General features: G+C 43.1%; 1 protein-coding gene across 1 annotated transcript in view; it reads right to left on the bottom strand.

Annotated features, from left to right (window-relative positions):
* The window catches only part of B3GALT1 (beta-1,3-galactosyltransferase 1), a 332,633-nt gene that overhangs the window by 239,860 nt on the left and 73,050 nt on the right, over positions 1-19,723 (bottom strand). Inside the window, exon 2 of the mRNA XM_035133074.2 lies at positions 7,455-7,598. The gene's annotated coding sequence lies outside the window, so the exon portion shown is untranslated. The remainder of the gene's footprint in view (positions 1-7,454; positions 7,599-19,723) is intronic.

Here is a 19,723-nt window from a genome sequence, read left to right as displayed (position 1 = left end):
TAAGAAGCTCTAAGTATCGGCATTGTTAGCAATATAAATTACTCACGTTAGTTTATTAACTCAGGGAGATACACACATTGTCCCTGCTGAGATTTGTAACAAAATATCAATAGAAAACAAAGCACTATGGCTTCACTCCCCTAAAAGAAACAAAACTCCCAGTTGGTTCAGCAAAGGCAGAGCTAATTCCTTAACCTTCCTCAGCAAGTTCTCATTCTTAAAGGGCAACTGCAGGTTGAGTCATGTCATCTAAATAGCCAATTACTATTTGGGCTGAGTAAAAATTGCCCTCAGGTGATCGGGCAACAGAGAGAGCTGGGATGTGTGTGCTTAATTCTTTTGGGCTTTCAGCGTATGACAGATTTATTTCTTTAATGCACACATGTGCCTCTATTTAGAGTAAATACTCTCCCAAGGTTGCTTCTGTAATAAAACACTAGCAGGCAGCATGTGATATTTTCCACAACTCTCATAGCGGTCTCACCACCAGAGGTCGGAGCTTAGAGCCACTCTTGGTAGACCTAAGAGCCCATAGCTCATCATAACATAGGATTCGCGAAAGCACCTCCCTCCTACAAATGGGTGATATAGCATGATGTTGAAAACCAGATATCACCAGCTAAACATAGTGATATACTGATATATCACGATGTCTGAAATAAGGATGGAGCTATGTAGAGGCACTGGCTGGCATGATTTTTGCCAGTGTAATTTGCTGCTTCGTGAAGGAGGCGGGCGAGAGCTGAGCCAGAAGAGTTAACAGAGGCTGCAGAAGTCCAGAGAAGCATTGGTTGGCTTCGTGGTTATTCCCAAATTGTGGATTTTTTTGCGAAGCACACTGACACACATCATGATACATTCCCAGGTCAAAAATTATGGAAAACGATATACAGTAATAACATGGACTTCAAATTGGTTTGGGACGATATATCTATATCTTGCCCAGCCTTACTATAGTCCTCGAGATGACACCTCCCTTGACTCTGCTCTTCCAACTCCAGCCTCCAGCAACATGCCTGGGCTTGATTCCAAACCACTGGAGTGGGTAGGAAGCCAGAATGGACAGTATTGGACTGGATGGGCAGGTAGTCTGACTCTGAACTGAGCTAAAGAATCTTCCTATGTTCCTCTCGGAACTAGTTAGAGTGAGGTGGTTGCCTCAGGCAGCTGGTTCTGGTTTTATGACAGGACATCAAATCACCAGTTATTTTATCATATGTGTATCGTATACGCAATGTTGTTTGTTGGAAGCCGCCCACAGTAGCTGGGGATACCCGGTCAGATGGACGGCATATAAATAATAAGTAAGTAAGTAAATTGTTTTTGATGCCAGGGAGGGGAAAACAGGCTTGTAGAATTTTTTGCCTCAGGTATCAGACATGAGTCTGACCAAACTGCGGAAGGCAGTGGAAGACAGGAGTGCCTGGCGTACTCTGGTCCATGGGGTCACGAAGAGTCGGACACAACTAAACAACTAAATAATAACAACAACAACAATCAGATTGGAGAAGGGTCACAGATCAGTGAGAGACCATGTTAAGCATCCAGATTCAACCCCACGGATCTTCATGGCAGGAGACCGCCTCAAATTCTCAAAGTTCAGTATTTTCTGCATTGGTGGGAAGCAGGTCTCCAGAATTTGAGGCAGTCCTGTGTAATAAAATAACATAGCTAGACTGGCATACTAGGCACCTGACGAGTGGCGACATGTCGAGGGATGACACTGCTGTTCTGTCATACCCCACCTTACTGGCATGGATGAAAATTTAGTATGGCATGTCAGTGTAAGTGACCAAAAAGTTGCAGTTTCATAACGCAAGAAGCAATGCAGTGTAAAATAAGCCTTGGACAGACGTGCTGACATTGTAATGAGGAAAACTAGCACAATAATCCTCACATCGAATGCAGCCGTTGGAACTTTGTTCCAAGTTTATCTTCTGCATGCAAACCTACTCCACTAGCGCCAGACTTCATTCAGGAGTTCCAGTGCTAGTGACAGCCACATGGACACAAACATATTCCATGTATCCAACGTAAGCATGTTACAATGAATTCCACTTTGCCTTCTCCAACTTCATTCCCTTTCGAGGGGTTTCAGTTTTGCTTTTCCTGAGCAGGAAACCTGTAATCTGGTTTCAAAATCTTATTCAGGTTTTAATGATAAATCCATGTACTTTTTGAAACTTATGGAAGACTTCATAAAACAAGCAACGACAAGGGCTCATATTTGTGTGTTTGCTGTGCAGCGAAATTCCAGTTATAGTTGGGAGTTTTTACTCGGATTTTGTTTTACATTTATAGCGCCAATGGGACTTTTACTAAATTAAAAGGTTTTTTAAAAAATTAATTTCTCTCTTGCTAGAGCCCATAATGAATTTCACATCTGAGTTAGTACAATTTATAAACATCAAAGAAAGGTCAAAGCCCAGAAGTGTTCCTAATGGTACTAAAACTCTCATCTAGGAAGTGAGACTCTCATTTTATGACCTTGCCTTTATTACGCTGCCATCCTATCTACTGTATATCTCTTTCAACATCTCTCCCCACTACCAATATATTTTTCACAACTGTAGACAAATGTGAAGCAACGTTATATATTTTCTTTGGATCACTGAAATCTGCATCATATTATAATTAATCATGTTTAAAACTATTATTTAATAATCCCTAAATGCAAAATTATTCCTACAAATTTGTAAGGGCTACATTACACTTATATTAAGAATTGCGGGGTGCCTTGAATACAGCGCTGTCCATCTCCTAAACTTGCATAGTATTTCCTTCTTGTTGATTCTATACAATAAAGAAGCTTGCTAACCTTGGAGCAAACTCCGCTGGGTACACACTGAGGAGTGTGGTGGAGTCTCCTTCTTTGGAGGTCTTTAAGCAGAGGCTTGACAGGCATATGTCAAGAATGCTTTGATGGTGTTTCCTGCTTGGCAGGGGGTTGGACTGGATGGCCCTTGTGGTCTCTTCCAACTCTATGATTCTATGAAATACCCTGGGGACAGTGCTGTCAGTGATGTACATGCAGGTGTACAGGGATCCTATGCGAGAACTGTAATCAAATTTCACATAAAGCAAACTTTACCAATTTAAGAGGAATCTGCGGTACTGTAAGAGCTCTAACCCAGTTTAAATAAATAAAAAAATTGTCCAGTAGCACCTTCGAGACCAACTAAGTTTGTTCTGGGTATAAGCTTTCGTGTGCATGCACTTATACCCAGAACAAACTTGAGTTGATCTCTAAGGTGCTACTGGACAATTTTTAAATTTATTTTGACTTCGTCAGCCCAACACGGCTACCTACCTGAAGCTCTAACCCAGGCACATGAAGGCCTGCTCTTACTTAACATTTTTAACATTGCTGTCACTTCTAAACTCTCAAAAGGCTTTGCAAGCCCAACCAAGAGTGCAAAGCTACTTGCGATAAGGTAAACTCGTGTGTGTACATATTGGAGCTACCCAGATCAGAACGGGTGTTTTTAGAAAATAAGTCATGCACATCTGCAACATTTCTGGATATTATGTTTGCATGGAAGCTTACCTTTCCAGATAAATTGACTAGTGTGTGGTTTTTCATAAGCAAAAGGTGGGATTCGGTGAATAAGCCTCATTAGTTGAAGCCCTGAGTGAGGACTTTTGCCTGTGTGATAGGGTTTACAACCTCTCCTCCTCCTCTTCCTGCACCCCCTGAAATTGGCTTTGGGTGGGTTGGGGGAATCCCTAGAACAGTTCATGTTGGCAGGAGAGGGGGGATCATTCCATCTGGCAAGCTGCAATGCTTGAGCAGGCAGAAAGTTCATCATAGTGCAACACTGAATTCCATTCAATGTATTTTAAGGCCAAGATCCAATGCAGAACTCCAAAGCAGAGCTCCTTTTGATGTGGCAGTTTCTGTTGCTGAAGAGACAAGCTACTGTTCAGTTAAAATAGGCTAAGAGTAAGCGAGTCTCTTTGACAATGGAAATTTCTACAGCGAAACCGTTTTCTCTCTTGCGGTCTGATAGCCTTTCTTTATGAATACAGCAGAATGGTCGTTCACTGTATGAGTTATAAGCCAAGCATCCCCCAGTTTATGCCACACCTCAGCCATGAATTCAGCAAGTGGCCTTAAGCAAGCCGTCGCCTGATCCTTACATGGCTTGATCACTTTCTAAGCGTTATTCTATAGTGTTAAATATGTAGCATATGTTAAGAAAGCCACTAAGGGCATCAGAGTAGATTTTTGTCATCTTGCAGAATGGAAGCCACGAGCACAATTGTCTCTGCCACTCCTAATTGAATGCCGAATGATTTCTTTGAATAACAAATAAATTTTTGGACTGTTAGTAAGATATTCATAGATAAATTGCAAGCAAAGTGATTAGAAGTACCGAATTATTCACTGCAAATTACTTGCCCAGCTCTTGTTAATTATCTGCAAGTAGCAATTCCTGCTCTATCATTTGCAGTCTCCTAAAAGGGAAATTAGAATCCAATGAATGGGCAAGGGGGGAAGCCAGCAAGTTTGAAAGCCTCTCAAGAAAATCAGGATATTATAAAATAAATAACGGCCTAAAACATTCAGATAGCTATGGCAAGGGCTTGGTTTTTAAGGTGTAAAGTTCCCGGATATGCATTTTAATAATTTGTCAGTGATAATGTGTGTGTTCATATAAAATAATGATTTACTGATGTTGTGTTGAATAGTATGAAATGCTTTTTGCTACTTTGGTTTATAGTTGACATATGAATTCCATCTACTACTTTTGCCATGAGTGTATATATCTGAATCAGTAGTGTAAAAAAAGATGGCAGTGAATCACAATGTGAGTATCTATGTATAAAATACGATGGTTGATATAATATGGATGATATGTGTAGGACATTAGATCTCCTCCCATCTCCATTTCCATATTTTACAATACAATGCTTCTTTGGTTTTTCTTTCTTTTCGGTAATGCATATACATGACCTGGAAGCTATACGCCGGCTCCCTCGGCCAATAATGCGAGATGAGCGCGCAACCCCAGAGTCGGTCACGACTGGACCTAATGGTCAGGGGTCCCTTTACCTTTACCTTTATCCATCCATTCCTCATTCTATCTGCAGAATTTGGGGGGGGGAAGAGTTAGGTGATTTGGGTACTGTTCCATGCAGGAATTAGAAACTGATGTTTCCCTGGGTAAGGTTAGAACAAGAGAAGGCAAATTACTCTTGATGCTACAAACATCTAACACACCTCCCCCACCTATTCCATTTTGTAGAGAGCATCCCCCAAAGGTCGCCATGTCTGAGACTTTTTATCATCATATCTCTGATTACATGTGGCGATTGGATATGCAAACTGCTCTGCAATTAAGGACATTCAATGGGCAACAATGATTCTGAGCTGCATTCTGCTAGCTATGTCTAAGCTTTTTAATGGGGAACGTGAGTGGCAGCTAAACCAATTCTGGATAATATTATTCAGCAGTCATTTGAATCTTCAGGTCTCATGTTCTATTCAGCACCATTTGGGACTGAGGACAGAGCTGAAACACATGCAGAGAAGGATAGGGTGTGACTCTTGCTGAGTCATAACCATGCCAGATTGCAAGTCTTTCTCCAAAGGTTGGTTTCTTTCTTTCTTTCTTTCTTTCTTTCTTTCTTTTTTAAGAACCTCGCTGCATATAGAAATCTGGAAAGTAGGACCCTCCTCCCAGATGTGTTCCCCCCCCTCTTATAGGCATATGAGGGGGTGTTGAAACATGTTATTCCTCTGCTTAGACCACAATCTGAAATGACTGGTGGGATTTTAGAGATTTTGCAATCTGCATCCCTAACCACCACCACTACCCTAAAATACTGGGCAGCTAGAAAAGCTTGTGTCTGCTCACTGTCGGCAGCTCAGACTTTAGGATGATAGGACAATCACGACTCACCAAGATTTCTTGCCTCAATAAAACTGGCACTCAAAAGAGACTGACTACCAGGGAAGGAAAACAATAAAACCACAGATTGGCTGGCTGACAAAACGAAAGTTTGCTTGCATGAGAGATGAGCTTCAGACAACTGAAGCCCATAAAAAAGGGGGGGAGCAATGAGATTTGGGAGTTCAGGGGTGTGCGAAAGGGGTGAAAGGGGTGAGATCCAGGTGTCTGATAGTGAGATAGAACAATGAAGAACAGAGAGACCTGAGCCTCAACCGCGAAAGGTGGTCACATCAACGCATCCTGGCAAAGGAGCTGTAAGTCAAGAATCCCACCAGGGCTTCAGAGAAGTTTCACTTTGACACTCAAAGAGATAATAAAGCAACAGCAAGAAACCCTCCCTCCTTGAGCAAATGAAACTGACAATGCAAATAGAATGTAAAAAGAAGTGCGAATAAACAGATTGTTTAGGAAAATTTAAGGTACATGAAGGGACAATGGTTCAAACCCATACTAGAGATCTTTGGGTGGGGGGGGGAGGCTCTCCTCTCTCTACAGAACTGACCATCCCAGGGTGAGACAAATGCACCTTCAAGGTTGGTGGCATGAATTTTTATTTGATTCTTCCCCTCACCCACCCTACCTCCCCAATGTCTTTTGCTGTTACCTTTGAAAGTCATAGTCTGGCCTTTTGAAAACACTTAGAACCTTAATAATGAGCAAATACTTGATGTCCTTCACTTTGCTGCTGCTAAAGCAACCACCGGCTGCCTTGTGTTAGGAAAGGACAACAGTGGTACAGCCAGCTGGGTGGCATTTGGGCAGCTGTGACAAAACTAGAGAATCAAATCCTCCCAAATAATCTTAGACTGCTTCAGACTTGAGGTTTGGGATGTGAAAAGATTTCATTCCCAGGAAGCCCATGGAGGGATCCTGGGTAGCAAAAGGAACTACTGGGTGGGTGGGTGGGTGATAGGAGGATCATTCCAGGGCAGCGCCGGAGGACCCTCTCCTGATACTGTCGGAGCCCATCAGCCTCTGCCATGATGGAATGACGGGTGCATACCCTCCAACATTTCTCCGATGAAAACAGGGGCACCCCATTCCATAAAGATAATTTTACTATTTATAACCCACACATCTTACTGGGTTGCCCCAGCCACTCTGGGGTAGCTTCAAACATACGGTATATAAAAACATAATACTGTACAACATTAAACTTTTTTTTTTAAAAAAAAAACCTTCTCTATACAGGATTGCCTTCAGGTGGCTTGAGGGGTTGGATAACTCCAAACCCTCCAACATTTCTTCAATAGGACATCCTAGCATACCCTCCAAGATAACTCCGATGAAAATAGGGACATCCTAGGGGAAAGCGAGACATTCCGGGATCAAATCAGAAACTGGGACAGCTTCTCTAAATCAGGGTCCTCCCTGGAAAATAGGGGCACTTGGAGGGTCGGTGGGAGCTAAAGTCTGACCCTATGTTTTAGAGGGCAGTGGAAGGGAAATAAAAGGAAGTTTGTACAAGTACTGTACATATAGCAAGCAGGGACTCACCTCAATAAGGTCATGGATGCTTCTGATTCCCACCCTAGTCTTCCGGGATTTAAGCTGTGGGAAGAACAGGTTCAGCCTCATGGTGTGGCCCAGTGTGAAACTTCTGAGCATGTGTTTCCACTCTTAGACTGGTGATGAGTGCTCCTAGTGGGAGGGAAAGAAGGAAGAAAGGAACAGCTTTTTATTAATGTTCTCAGCTTTTGGGAACCTGCACTTCATTCCCCCCACCCCTCTGGTCATTGTAAGCATTCCTCCCCCCTCCTTTTTAATTTTCATGTTCTCTAATCTGCTCAATCCTCCCCATGCACTGCTTAGCACTGAACTAATCTGTACTGTCTGAGAGAGTTGATGGCCCAAAACAGAGAATTGTTGCAGGAAATGACATCATTTAAAAGACTGAAAGGGAGGGAGGAAGCATAGGAGCCAGGATTTTTAAAAGCAAGAAGAGAAAAGAATTTAGGAATTTGTTTTCGTTCTACTTATTAGTTACCACTTTATAGTGCGTCCTTTCCCTGAATAAGTTGTCCCCATGCCCTTAGCTCAGTCTGGAAGAACTGAAAAGGGAGGGGGGATTATTGAAATTCAGAAAGCATTCCAACCTTTGAAAGAGCTTTAAATGTGAGAGGAGCTTTTATCAGCTCATGGGTGTAATTGGTTGCCTTGTAAAAGCAATGATACGGAGTGATAGGACAGCCTCAAATGCAATCCATCCATAGTAACTACAGATTATGTCTGGACTTTCTTCGGGATGCTCTGAGTAAATCTTTAACTCCGGACATTCCAAATCAGTGAGAGTACCATTACAGAGCTTGTTTCACGCACAGCAATAATCTCCCTCAACCTTGTGTACATTGTAAACCACAGGGCTGAACTGGTAAATCCTCCTCCTAATCTAGACTGGAAGTAGACCCTCTCACAGTTCATCTCTCTGGAGAGCCTAGCCCATACCTTTTCCATTACTCCACAGGTGAAAGAGACATTTATGCATTCTCACACTCTCCCCCTACATAATGTGAAAGTAGAGGACCCTTCCCCAATCTAGCACCCTTCAGATCTTATGGGCTAGAACTCCCAAGTACTAGAGGACCTTCTCTCACTTTTATATCCTCTGGTTCCTGTATTGCAGAGTGTTGGTCTATATGCACCCGGAGGTCCTTTCCAACTCTACAATTCCATGACTTTTGAGGAGATCAGCATCTTGCGCTGCTCTTGTTTGCTTCGCAGCGGCATATGTATATTGCTCAAGGGCCACATTCCCTTTCGAGGGCCGCATGCCAATTCTGGGGACAGTCAGGTGCAAAATTGGGTAGGTCAATTATTGTAAGTTTTCCTTTTGTGAAGGAGGTTAGTTTCTACTCACACGCTTACATATTTTATCCTTCATCCAGGCAAGGAGGGAGAAAAAAAGAATAGATCTCAAGAGCATCAATGCTCAATGCAAAGAAGGGTCACAGAGCAGGTGTGGCCTTAGGACAGGCACCCCCAAACTGCGGCCCTCCAGATGTTTTGACGTACAACTCCCAAGATCCCTAGCTAACAGGACCAGTGGTCAGGGATGATGGGAATTGTAGTCCAAAACATCTGGAGGGCTGAGGTTTGGGGATGCCTCCCTCAGGAGAATCTCAAGGGTCATACAGAAAGTTCTAGAAGGCCACATTTGACTCTGCAGCCAGAGATCCCCCATCCCTGCTGTCTTTGTTTTATATTATTCTATGTTGCATTTTTATTTCTTTTAAAACTCATTTTGCTAAAGAACTCTTCATTCCACCAGTGAAGTGACTTTCTCTGCATCACTTTGGCACCTGTACTCTTTCAGGGGGAGGAGGTGGGGGGGGGTCATTTCCCTTATCATTCCTGTTTTGTCTACTTTTCTGGAAATATTTTTTTAAAAAAATTAATTATTGTAACGAGGTTGCAGACAAATGCAAATACTAATTTAACCAACCGTCGAACAAATTAAAATAATCTCTCATACTCCTTACTAGCAAATTTCCCAAAGGGCATTCCCAAAATCTCCCTCCAAATTAATACGCGGTGCTAAAAATCTGTACGCATTCAAAAGCTGACATTGCATATGATCACGTCAAACGAACTCAAAGATTCAGAGCCTTATTTTCCCCCCTAGTAGTGATCATTTTCGTCTTCCACCGATGATATGCATTAACCGGCAAAGCAGGAGACAGGGTGCTTATTCTTTGAGTGGAATTATTATTCCTACTCCACCGAGGAGACATTAGTGCCAATAGATCCCCTTGAGTAACTTTCAACACACTATATTAGGTATCACCTATTTCAGCACCCGGAAGTGCAGAAAAGCCAGCGAGTTCACACACAGCATGCTTCTGCTGCGGCAAAGTTGCACCAGAGAAACTGCATTTGAAGCAGCTCCCAATCCCCAGCCATTACATGTGGGGAGCAGAGAGCATACATCTTTCCCCACCATCTGCAAGGCATACAGGATTCCAAGCTTTTATAACCATGGCAGCTGGCAGCAGATGTCTAGGGGGTTGATGCTGCCCGTCCCCTAAGGAAAACATTATTAGCACCAAACCCGTATACACCAGTCAATTCAAATTTATTTGTACAGTAAAATTCAGATGTACAGTACAATAAAAAAGGAGCCTTGGGGGAGAATTCACTACGTGTAGCACAGTGGGAGAAAAAGGGAAAGGAAAAAAGAGACCAGTCCAGAATCTAGGATAAAACTATTCTTGCTCTCTACTCCTCCTCCGTTAACTGAACCCATTGCAGATCAACATCCTTGTTAAGAGAAAACATTTCTCCAGAGATGGATGTCATATTTTAATGGATTTGTCCGAGTCCTGGGTGTTATTTAGCACGTTTATGTGTTTAGTCAATTTCTCCATCAGGGCTCTCCTGTGCGAGATGAAGATGGTCTGAAAACTTTCAGTTCTGTTCAATAACTTGCCTTGGCACTACTAGTAGGAAGGTTATGAGTTCTTTATGAAATTATTTATGCTGCTGTTCTTTGTGAAGCATAAATACTGTTCTTCTTCAACACTGCATTCATAGCATGCCTCATAGGCCTTATTTTTTCTCTTGAATCTTTCTCTTGTGGTACAAGAATTACACTGTTTAGACTGCTTGTTCTCATGGTTTCACTGAACATTTATAACTGGGGCTGTATCCAAATTCTACTCAGACCCATTCAATTTGATGGACATTTAGCTATGTCCAGGGATTTAAATGGGTCTACTCTGAGCAGGACTAATGTTAAATACAACTTACAGACAGTGCCTATATAGTAGATTCAAAAATTTCATGTCAGTTTATCTGTTCTGATCTTAATTCCCAGAAGTGGCAATTTAGTTTATTTTGCTTAAGCCATGGAGGTTCTGGGCTGCCCAGACAACAAGACCCCTCTCTTAGCCTCGTTGATGTACCATTGTCTCTTGAGACAGATGGAAGACAGAAAAAAGGTTAAGTCTTTCACCTTATTCTCTCCACTTTTATTTGTATGTACAACTTTATTTGTACGGTCACTCTGAAAACAGGATGCTAGACTAGATGGGCTTTTTGCTTGATCCAGCAGTGTTCATTTGTTCGCTGTACCCAAGAGTAAGGCATGCAATTAGATTGTGTTATTGTGGTTACCGAAGAACAAAACACTGTGATGATCATCCAGCTATGACGCCTTCTGGCGTGCCAGTTGTTTAAAATATATCCGTTGCCAAGGGGAGCTAGTCTAGCTTCACAACAACCTGTTCCTGCAATCCCATATACACTTACCTGGGAGCAAGTTCCATTGGACTCCATGGAACTTACTTCTGAGTAGGCATGCATAGGCTTGTGCTGCATCGTGGAGCCTTCTAGCTCCCCAGTACCAGCTACAGCAGTCTAGTTGCAATGTCTACCACATGGTCTGAAGAGAAGTGGCCCTGCTCCCAGAGCTTTGTATCTGCTACAGAGGGTTGTTTTGGGTTTCAATTCGCACAAAGCAAATCCCCCATTATATTAAAAAGAAATACAAGGCGGTGGCTGGTGGTGGTGGTGGTGTTGATGGACAAAGGGTGGGTGGATACGTTTTGTGATAGCTTAAGCTTCCGATCAAGAAACAACCTTTCCTGCACTTCCAATCACAGTGCTTTAGGGAGGAAATAACTTGCCAGAAGTTGTTCCACTTCTATTGAATCTCCTTGGCACAGCAACTTTCAGAATTGCGGAGTTGCGGGCAGTAGTGGTTGAACTTGTATGATCTTATTGCAATCCGGACCAATTCATTCCTAAAATCCAAATCCTTGTTGTTGTTGTTGTTGTTGTTGTTGTTGGTTTTTACTCTTGCTGTTGGTTGCTGTGCCTGTCTTTTAAGTCACTTATCTTCTCCCCAACCCCAATCTCATTCCTGTTCTGGCCTTGGTTGCATTTTATTAAAGTTTGGCATTAAATCATTGCAGAGTTCTGTATCTGTGAGTTATAGTAGACTCTCTCTCTCTCTCTCTCTCTCTCTCTCTCTCTCTCTCTCTCTCTCTCTCTTTCTCTCTCTCTCTCTCTGTGTGTGTGTACTATACTATGTCCAAGCACGTCCATGCAAAGCTTGTCTGAGGCCTGCAGCGGAAGCCCTGTCCATGAGACTCACCATTGCGGCACCGCCACCTAATCTGATCTGACGTTACACACTGGTACATAGTAATGCAAGTCCAGATTTTACTATTGAAGCCTTGCCATGCATACGGACAGGCGTGGGCATTCTGCCCATGGCCGTTTGACACATTAAGTCCCCGGTCGGCTAGCAGGCACAGGGCATTCTTGGCATGACAGGGTAACTCAGTCAAGCCCCTGGCAGGGTCCCCTGACTGGCTTAACCCTCCAAGACCTGGGGGGTAAGAGTACCTGTCTGACCCCCTCTGCACAGGCCTGTGTACAAACAATGTATTGGTGTACACTTTTAAATTTCAATAAAGTGTCATGCACTCCATCAAGCAGGAGCCTGGCAAGGTTTGTTCTGTCCCTGCCCAAGGTAGATTGTGTATTTTTGGAGGACAATCTCAACCCTCCTCCCCAAAATCAACTTTAAATGTGCCTGACACACACACACACACACACACACACACACACACACACACACCATGCATTCATCTGCCTGAAGTTTGCCAGGTTTCATCACTTCAGATACGTCTATAATGCTTGCACATTCCATGCAAATCCCATCCCCCCTCTCTCTTTCTCTCTCTCTCTCTTTGAGAAGAAAGAGAGAGAGAGAGAGAGAGAGAGAGAGAGAGAGAGAGAGAGAGAGAGAGAGAGAGAGAGAGAGAGAGGGAGACTACAGCAATTTGTGGATTTCCCAATTACAGTTATTTGGGAGACATACAAAGAATTGTATTTTCTGAAGTGAGGCTCTGCTTTTAATCTACAACAAAGTGAAGCAGCAGTCTGAACCGCTGAACCTCAATGACACACTATTTGAAGTGCTGAAGTGGGTTCTTAAGTGAATATTTCTTTTTCTCCACACCCCAGCTGGAAATGCACTTATGAGTTTGGGTCGCTTATCCTAGGATTCCTTCTATTTCAGAGTATAAGCCAGTACCTGCATCAGATCTTTAAAATGTATATTATGTTTTACATAGATATCCTATATTATCTATCCCAAATTTCCCAGGGTTGCATCCCCTCCCCACTCTTGATCAGTGTGAAATTCTCTGATGTACCCGGGTTACGTTGCGGACCCCCACGTGCATTGGTGGGGCCTGCGTAAAGCATGCTACCCCACCCCACCCCCGTTCCACCCTTTTAGTGATGTTTTAGTGACAATTGGGGGTCACTTCTGGGTTCGACGCTGTGTGCGCATGCACAATCACGCATCAATAAGACACTTGTTTTTTTTTTAAAAAATATATTTTATTAATTTTCCAATTAAAACCAATTATATCACATTCATTATTTCAAATTATACACATATATATATCAATCAAACCGAATGTTATGCCAAATCGTCTAAAGAATTTTTTATTTGGGTTCCCATGCTTCAAGAAATTGGGGATTCCTCGCAACCGTCCACTGCCGTCTTTTTTCTAAAGTTCAAATCGTCCTCCAAGTTCATAATAATCCAGATCTTCCCCTTACAGTCACATAGATGTTTTCCACATTCAACCGATTGTTTCCCAGCTGCTGAGATAAATATCAAACGAGGTTTCACAAATGTTCTTTCTCCTGTGTGGGTTAATCAGTCCAGCCTCCCCATAAATCTTCTTAGTCTGAAGCTCCCTGTTGCGTCGAAGCAGCGCCATCTTAAAAAGCTCAAATCACTTTCGTTTTCTCTCATAGCCATGAAGATTAACGATCATTATAAAATTTACAGCTTTTCCAGGCAGAAGACCCAAACATCAAACCATAAACTCTTGGTAAATTAATGGATCTCCTTGCCCTATAGCTGAACTTAGCTTCAGGTCGCTGCTCCAATTCAAAGTGCGTCACAGCTCATAAATCCTCCGAACGCGTCCAGGACTCCTTCCGTCCGACTAGGGGGGGGGGGCTTTTCTCATCGGCAACTCCACATCTTTAAAAAATATGCTCAGTAACAACAGTTTATAAAGTTCAACTCACACAGTCTTTTGCTTCTCTTTCACTCCAAACAAGCCAGGACATCGCGTCTGGGAAGGTACGAAGTAACTCATATGAAGAAAAATAAAACTCCATTCCCTTATCGCTCCGTCCCCATCAATCCTTCTTCCAGATGATATACAGCCTTTAACTCCTCTCCCTCAGCAGCATAGATTTCTCAGCAGTAAACAGCGCTTCTTCCCCTCCTTCTGAAGTATGTCCATAGATTTAAGCCTAATTATCTTCTTTAACCATGGAAATCCCCGCCATGCAGATTAGCGTCCGGGAGTCCTGGCCCTCGTAAGTGCTTTTCAGCCCAAGCTCCCCCCACTCCATAAACAGTCGGAGTGGGTCTGGGGGCATCGCGGGCCAGCGGCCCCTCTCCGTAACCCCCGGAGAGGGTAGGGGGTTGCCATTTACTCCCCTAGCAACCGCCAAATTCCTTACGAAGGTCAGAGGGATGGAAAACAGGTCCGCCATTCCTGCCGGCGGAAACCGGACACTTGTAAATCGGCCGTTGCCTTTCTTTCATTTCTTCCATAGATGTGAAAGGATCCCGCCAATTCAGGCAGGATAAGGTGACGCCCAGTGTCATTGATTTACATTGTCTAATAAAAGTCAATGGGAGCAACTGGTGAGGGCAGATGAAACCTGTGCAAGAAGTAGGGAAGTAACAGGTCTCTCCTCTTCCTTAATGGAAGGGTAGCCACACGTTGCCCTCCCAATATTGTTGGCCTGCAGCTCCCATCATCTGTGCTATGGCTGTGCTTTCAGTGACTGAAGGGAGCTGCAATCCACCAGATTATGGAGGGCACCACGCTGACTATCCCTGCTTATCAGGTTGACTTTCCAGCATCTGCACACCCCTTCCAGCAGAGGAGGGCCCACTGCATCAAACGCCCAGCATGACCAAGCCACAAACACTGAACTGTCTACCTATCGTCTTCATCTCTTCCATCTCCCCCCACTCCTGCTTTTCTGTAGTGGACTTTCTTACTTCAGACAGTGCTAACACATTACTTTGTTGAACCATCTCTACAGAATGTGACTTTCACACCGGGGTGCTCATAAATCACCCAGAGAACCCATTCAGTACAAGATACATTATAAGGAAAATTATCTTTGTAGCGACAGAGGAGAAGTTAAAATCTTGTGGGCTGCAAAGAAAATGCCAACCAGCCAGCTAAGTCACTGAAGGCCATTAAATCAGATTTTAAGTATTGTCCCACCAGGGGGAAAAATCAATCGGGGCTAAGTCCTTAACTTTATGACCTAAAGGCTTTCTAAATTATCAGCAAGTGGCTTGCATGAATTGTAGGCAACACCATATAATGTACAAAGAGTGTCGCTAAATATTGCAGCTTCTTTGCCTGACTCTTCTGAGCAATATGCACAGTCGTAGGTGAAATGAAAGCATGAACAAACAGGCCAAGTGATTCCAACACCAATCCACACACTCCAGCAAGGTTTCCATGGCAGGCTATGGCTGACCATCCTCTTCCATAACTAGTGATGGGAAAACTTGACATGTGCTCATGGGCCTACCTAGCCAACAGCTCTTCCCTCCTCCCCAAACAAGCAATGCATAGCCATGCTCCGTGATCTTACTGAAAATGATGGCTGTTATATCTATCACCATCTCCCGATGGACAGGTGCACACACTGCATCCAAAACTGAGATGCCACCCAAAATGGCATGCCTGTGGTATGTTCTGCACTGCGTGCCATGACATAGTATGTACTGCTTGTTTATTTTATCCTTATATGTTGTGCTCCGTCTTGCAATATTTTTCCAGAAGTGCAGGTTATGAATTTGCAAGTACCAAGTAAGCAAAATAACCCATTCATGGATCACTGCCTTGTCATGGCGAAGGGGCTTAAATAACTCCAAGAAGCTATGAGCGATGCCATGCAGAGCCACTCAAGACAGACAGGTCATAGCCGAGAGTTTAGATTAAATGTGATCCACCTGGAGAAGGAACTGGCAAACCACTCCAGTATTTTGCCAAGAAAACTCCATGGACATAAAAATAGAGAAGCTTTGAGAAGAAAGCGAGAGCTTCCAAGGCATGCTATGGTTCATGGGGTCACGGAGAGTCAAACATGACTAAGACGACTAAACAACAAGCAAAATAAATCATGTAAGTATTTACTACGTGGGGTGCCACCATTGTGTTTCAAGTCTCAACACTCTTCTTTCAAAGGCTAGTGGTGGCCTTGAGACGCACAGTGTGATGGCAGTGTTCCCCATACAGCAAAGCATGCAATGAGGGAACACCAGGTCATATAGCTCATTCCCACACTAGGTAGCCATTTCCACAGCTTCATTAACATGCAACCCCAAAATTCTGGATCCCCCCCCCCCAGACTGATGCCAAAGCTTAGTGCTAGTTTTGTGCGGTTTTGTGCCATGAACCCCGCATTTTGTGCCGCTCTCCAAATAATCGTCCCAGCAAACCAGGGTCACAAGTTAATGCCCCCAAACCCAATCTTGCCTGATTGACTCCAAACTGGTGCCAAAGTTATGTATTACATTTGTGCTGTTGGCTTACAGTTTTGTGTCTTGGCAAACAGTAATGACTGCCATCACCCATTTCATCTAGTTGCCTATACATCTAATCTCGCTTTGGACTGTAAACACAGAGAAGATGTGAAACACACCATGAGGTGATCTTCACAGATCAACGTTTTACAACCTGGTGTCTTACTGGACTCCTCTCGGCCCTATAAAGACCAAAACATCTGTAGAGCACCAGGTTTGGGAGAGCTGTCATTGCCACAAACAAATAAGCTAAATAATGTGTGTTACTTGCTTGAAAAGCAGAACCACAACTGATAAAATGAAAACGTAGCCACTTTGAAGGCAAACTAATTCTATTGCTGTGATATTCAGTAAACTTTCATTTAGGCATTAGCAGCATTTCCTCCTCGCAGTATGGGACAAGCTTTCCTGCCAGTAGATGTACCCAGCAATTAAAAAAATCAAGCCATCATTGTATTTTACTTTGCTGTACTGTTCATAATGCCAAGTCTAGAGTAAGCCTAAGGCACAACCTTTGACCTGAAATACATTTTTTTTTAAAAAAAAAAGCTGTGTAAGTCACAATGGTCAAGTTAAGCCATTGATTCACTGTTTCTTTTGTATCACACTTGCTTTAAGGTAACGTGAACTGATGGCACTTAAGAGATTTTAGCTGCTCGCTATAAAAAAATATTTCATTAAATGGGAACAATTATGTCTCTGGCTGATGTATGAGCTAATACTTCCAGTTGTGACCTAATTAAATGGTACTTCATGGCAAGAGTCCTGAAAAAAAGAAAGAATTTATTTGTACATTCACAGATCATGTTAGAAATCTCAGGAGTTCTCATTAACTGAAAATTACAGTAGCGCAATCATCAGCGCCTTTGTCATTTGCAGCTAAAATAGTCTCTGGGAAGCTGTGAAGTATTTTAAGGTCTCTGTGATTCTGTCTGAGCCACAAAAGCTAGCTGTTACAACTCTTATTTACCTTGCTGAACGCTCATTTGCTGGAGGAGACAGAGATAGTCTGCCTTGCGGACAAGTTTGTCTCACAACAAAGCCCCACAGAAAGTGACTAGGCTGCTTGCCACATCTTTTAGCAGGCAAGGGGGTATGGAGCCAGACCCAGGATGGGAAACCCCAGGCCTTGGGGTCTAAACCCTCTGCACTACCACCACCTGTTCCTAGTACTTATCCCTCACAGTCCCTGCTTTCCAATCTGCTTGAAACTTGTCCTTGAACTTTGATAGTGTCCGATTGTCTGGATAGAGGACAGTGTGTGTGTGTGTATGCAGAAACTACTAGTCTACTGTACAAACATATCCTTTGAATATTGCTCTCCCTACTTTTGCCTTTGGCCCTGTCCCTCACTGGCAAGAGGCACCCGGAAAGTTGCCCATAAGGAAATATAGCCCTCAATGTGGAAATGGCTTCTCATCCATGAGCTGAGCTGTGCTGTGAGATTGGGGACTTTGGAGGCAGGGTTTTAACTATATCTCATGATAACTTTAATATTCCTTGTAAACCGCTTAGAGGTTTCATTATAGACATTTTGCTGTAATGAACGAATAAAAAGATGGCCGGTCATGGGGAAATGAGTACAGTGGTACCTCGGGTTAAGAACTTAATTCGTTCTGGAGGTCGGTTCTTAACCTGAAACTGTCCTTAACCTGAGGTACCACTTTAGCTAATGGGGCCTCCCGCTGCTGCCTCCACCACACAATTTCTCTTCTCATCCTGAAGCAAAGTTCTTAACCCGAGGTACCATTTCTGGGTTAGTGGAGTCTGTAACCTGAAGTGTCTGTAACCCGAGGTACCACTGTACGTTGAACAGCTTCCCCAGTTTGCGCAATGGATCTACGTGCAATGTAAAAACGCAGACTTATGGCTGCAGGTTCTATTTATTCATGAGAACATGGATTAATTTTTCTCCATAACTGTGTGGAATCCTGGTCCTGGTCCATGTTTTTGTGCCCTGAATCCTAACTCAATGTTAGGCTGGAGGAAGATTCCTACAGTTGGATTATTCTTATGCTAATTTTGAATTCCCCGAGTTTGTTTGATTATTATTTATTTTTTAAAATAAATTGCTGTGAAGCGTTTGGGACAAGTTCCAGTATATTTGAAACAGCCTTGCCACCATCTGGTACCTGTACCCACAAGAGTATTCAACTCTTACTCAAAGAGGCAACACATTCATTAGGAATTGCTTGTCTCTGCGAGGACACAGATGTGTCTGGGACCGAGCTTCATAGATTATAGCTCCAGGAGATTAATGATGCTATTTCATGTCCCTTCAATGGGCAATGGACCTCACCTCCGATTCTTTCCTATGCAATGTTCCAAGCTCCAGAAGATGCCATCCTCCAGGGTAGTAGCAGCTGAATGCAGGAAAGAGGTGGCATCTGTGCATAAGGATGAAACATTGGTTTAACTGAACATCTGAAGCTGCCTTGGACGCAGTCAGATTATCCCTCCATCTATTTAAAACCAAGATAGCTGAAGCTGATGGGAGCAACTTCCCAAGCTCTCTCTGGTAGAAATCTTCCACAGCCCTACAATCCAAGTTCTCCTTAAAAGGAGATGTTGCCTTACAAGGAACTTAGAACTTTATGTATTTAAGGTATGGACTCTGTCGCTGAGCTACAGGTTCCTCAAAGTGCAACTGATACGACATTCCAGGATTGCAAGGAAAATAGAATGTTGTCTCGAAAGAACCTCCATGCAACCAACATTTCAGATATATTTTGGCTCAGCCCTAATGTTGACGGTAAAATAGAAGTGTGGCAATTTGCACATTCAGATTTTCTGCTGGAAATTCATCTTAGTTCCTCTCACACACTTTACCGATAATCCCTCACGTCGTTTCTTTCTTATTTTCTTATTTTCTGGTTTTTATTTTTTCTTCCTCCCACTCCCAATCCTCTGAGGTAACTTTGCCATTCAACTTCAACACCTTGAATCCACAGTCTGCAAGTTCTCGTATGTCTTTTACATTTATCTCTTCTGGGATGTTTACCTAGCATAATTTTGTTTTCCCTTCTGTCTCTCTGCACACAAACACACGCCTTTGCATCAGCCTGTCTGCATCCTAAAATCAGCCACCAAGTCCCTATTCAAAAGCTTAGAATCACTGAATTGTAGAGTTGGAAGGAACCAACAGGGTTACATAGTCCAACTCCCTGCA

Source organism: Zootoca vivipara, chromosome 1, assembly GCF_963506605.1.
Source record: "Zootoca vivipara chromosome 1, rZooViv1.1, whole genome shotgun sequence".
NCBI lineage: Eukaryota > Metazoa > Chordata > Lepidosauria > Squamata > Lacertidae > Zootoca > Zootoca vivipara.
This window is presented reverse-complemented; position numbering and strand designations above follow the sequence as displayed.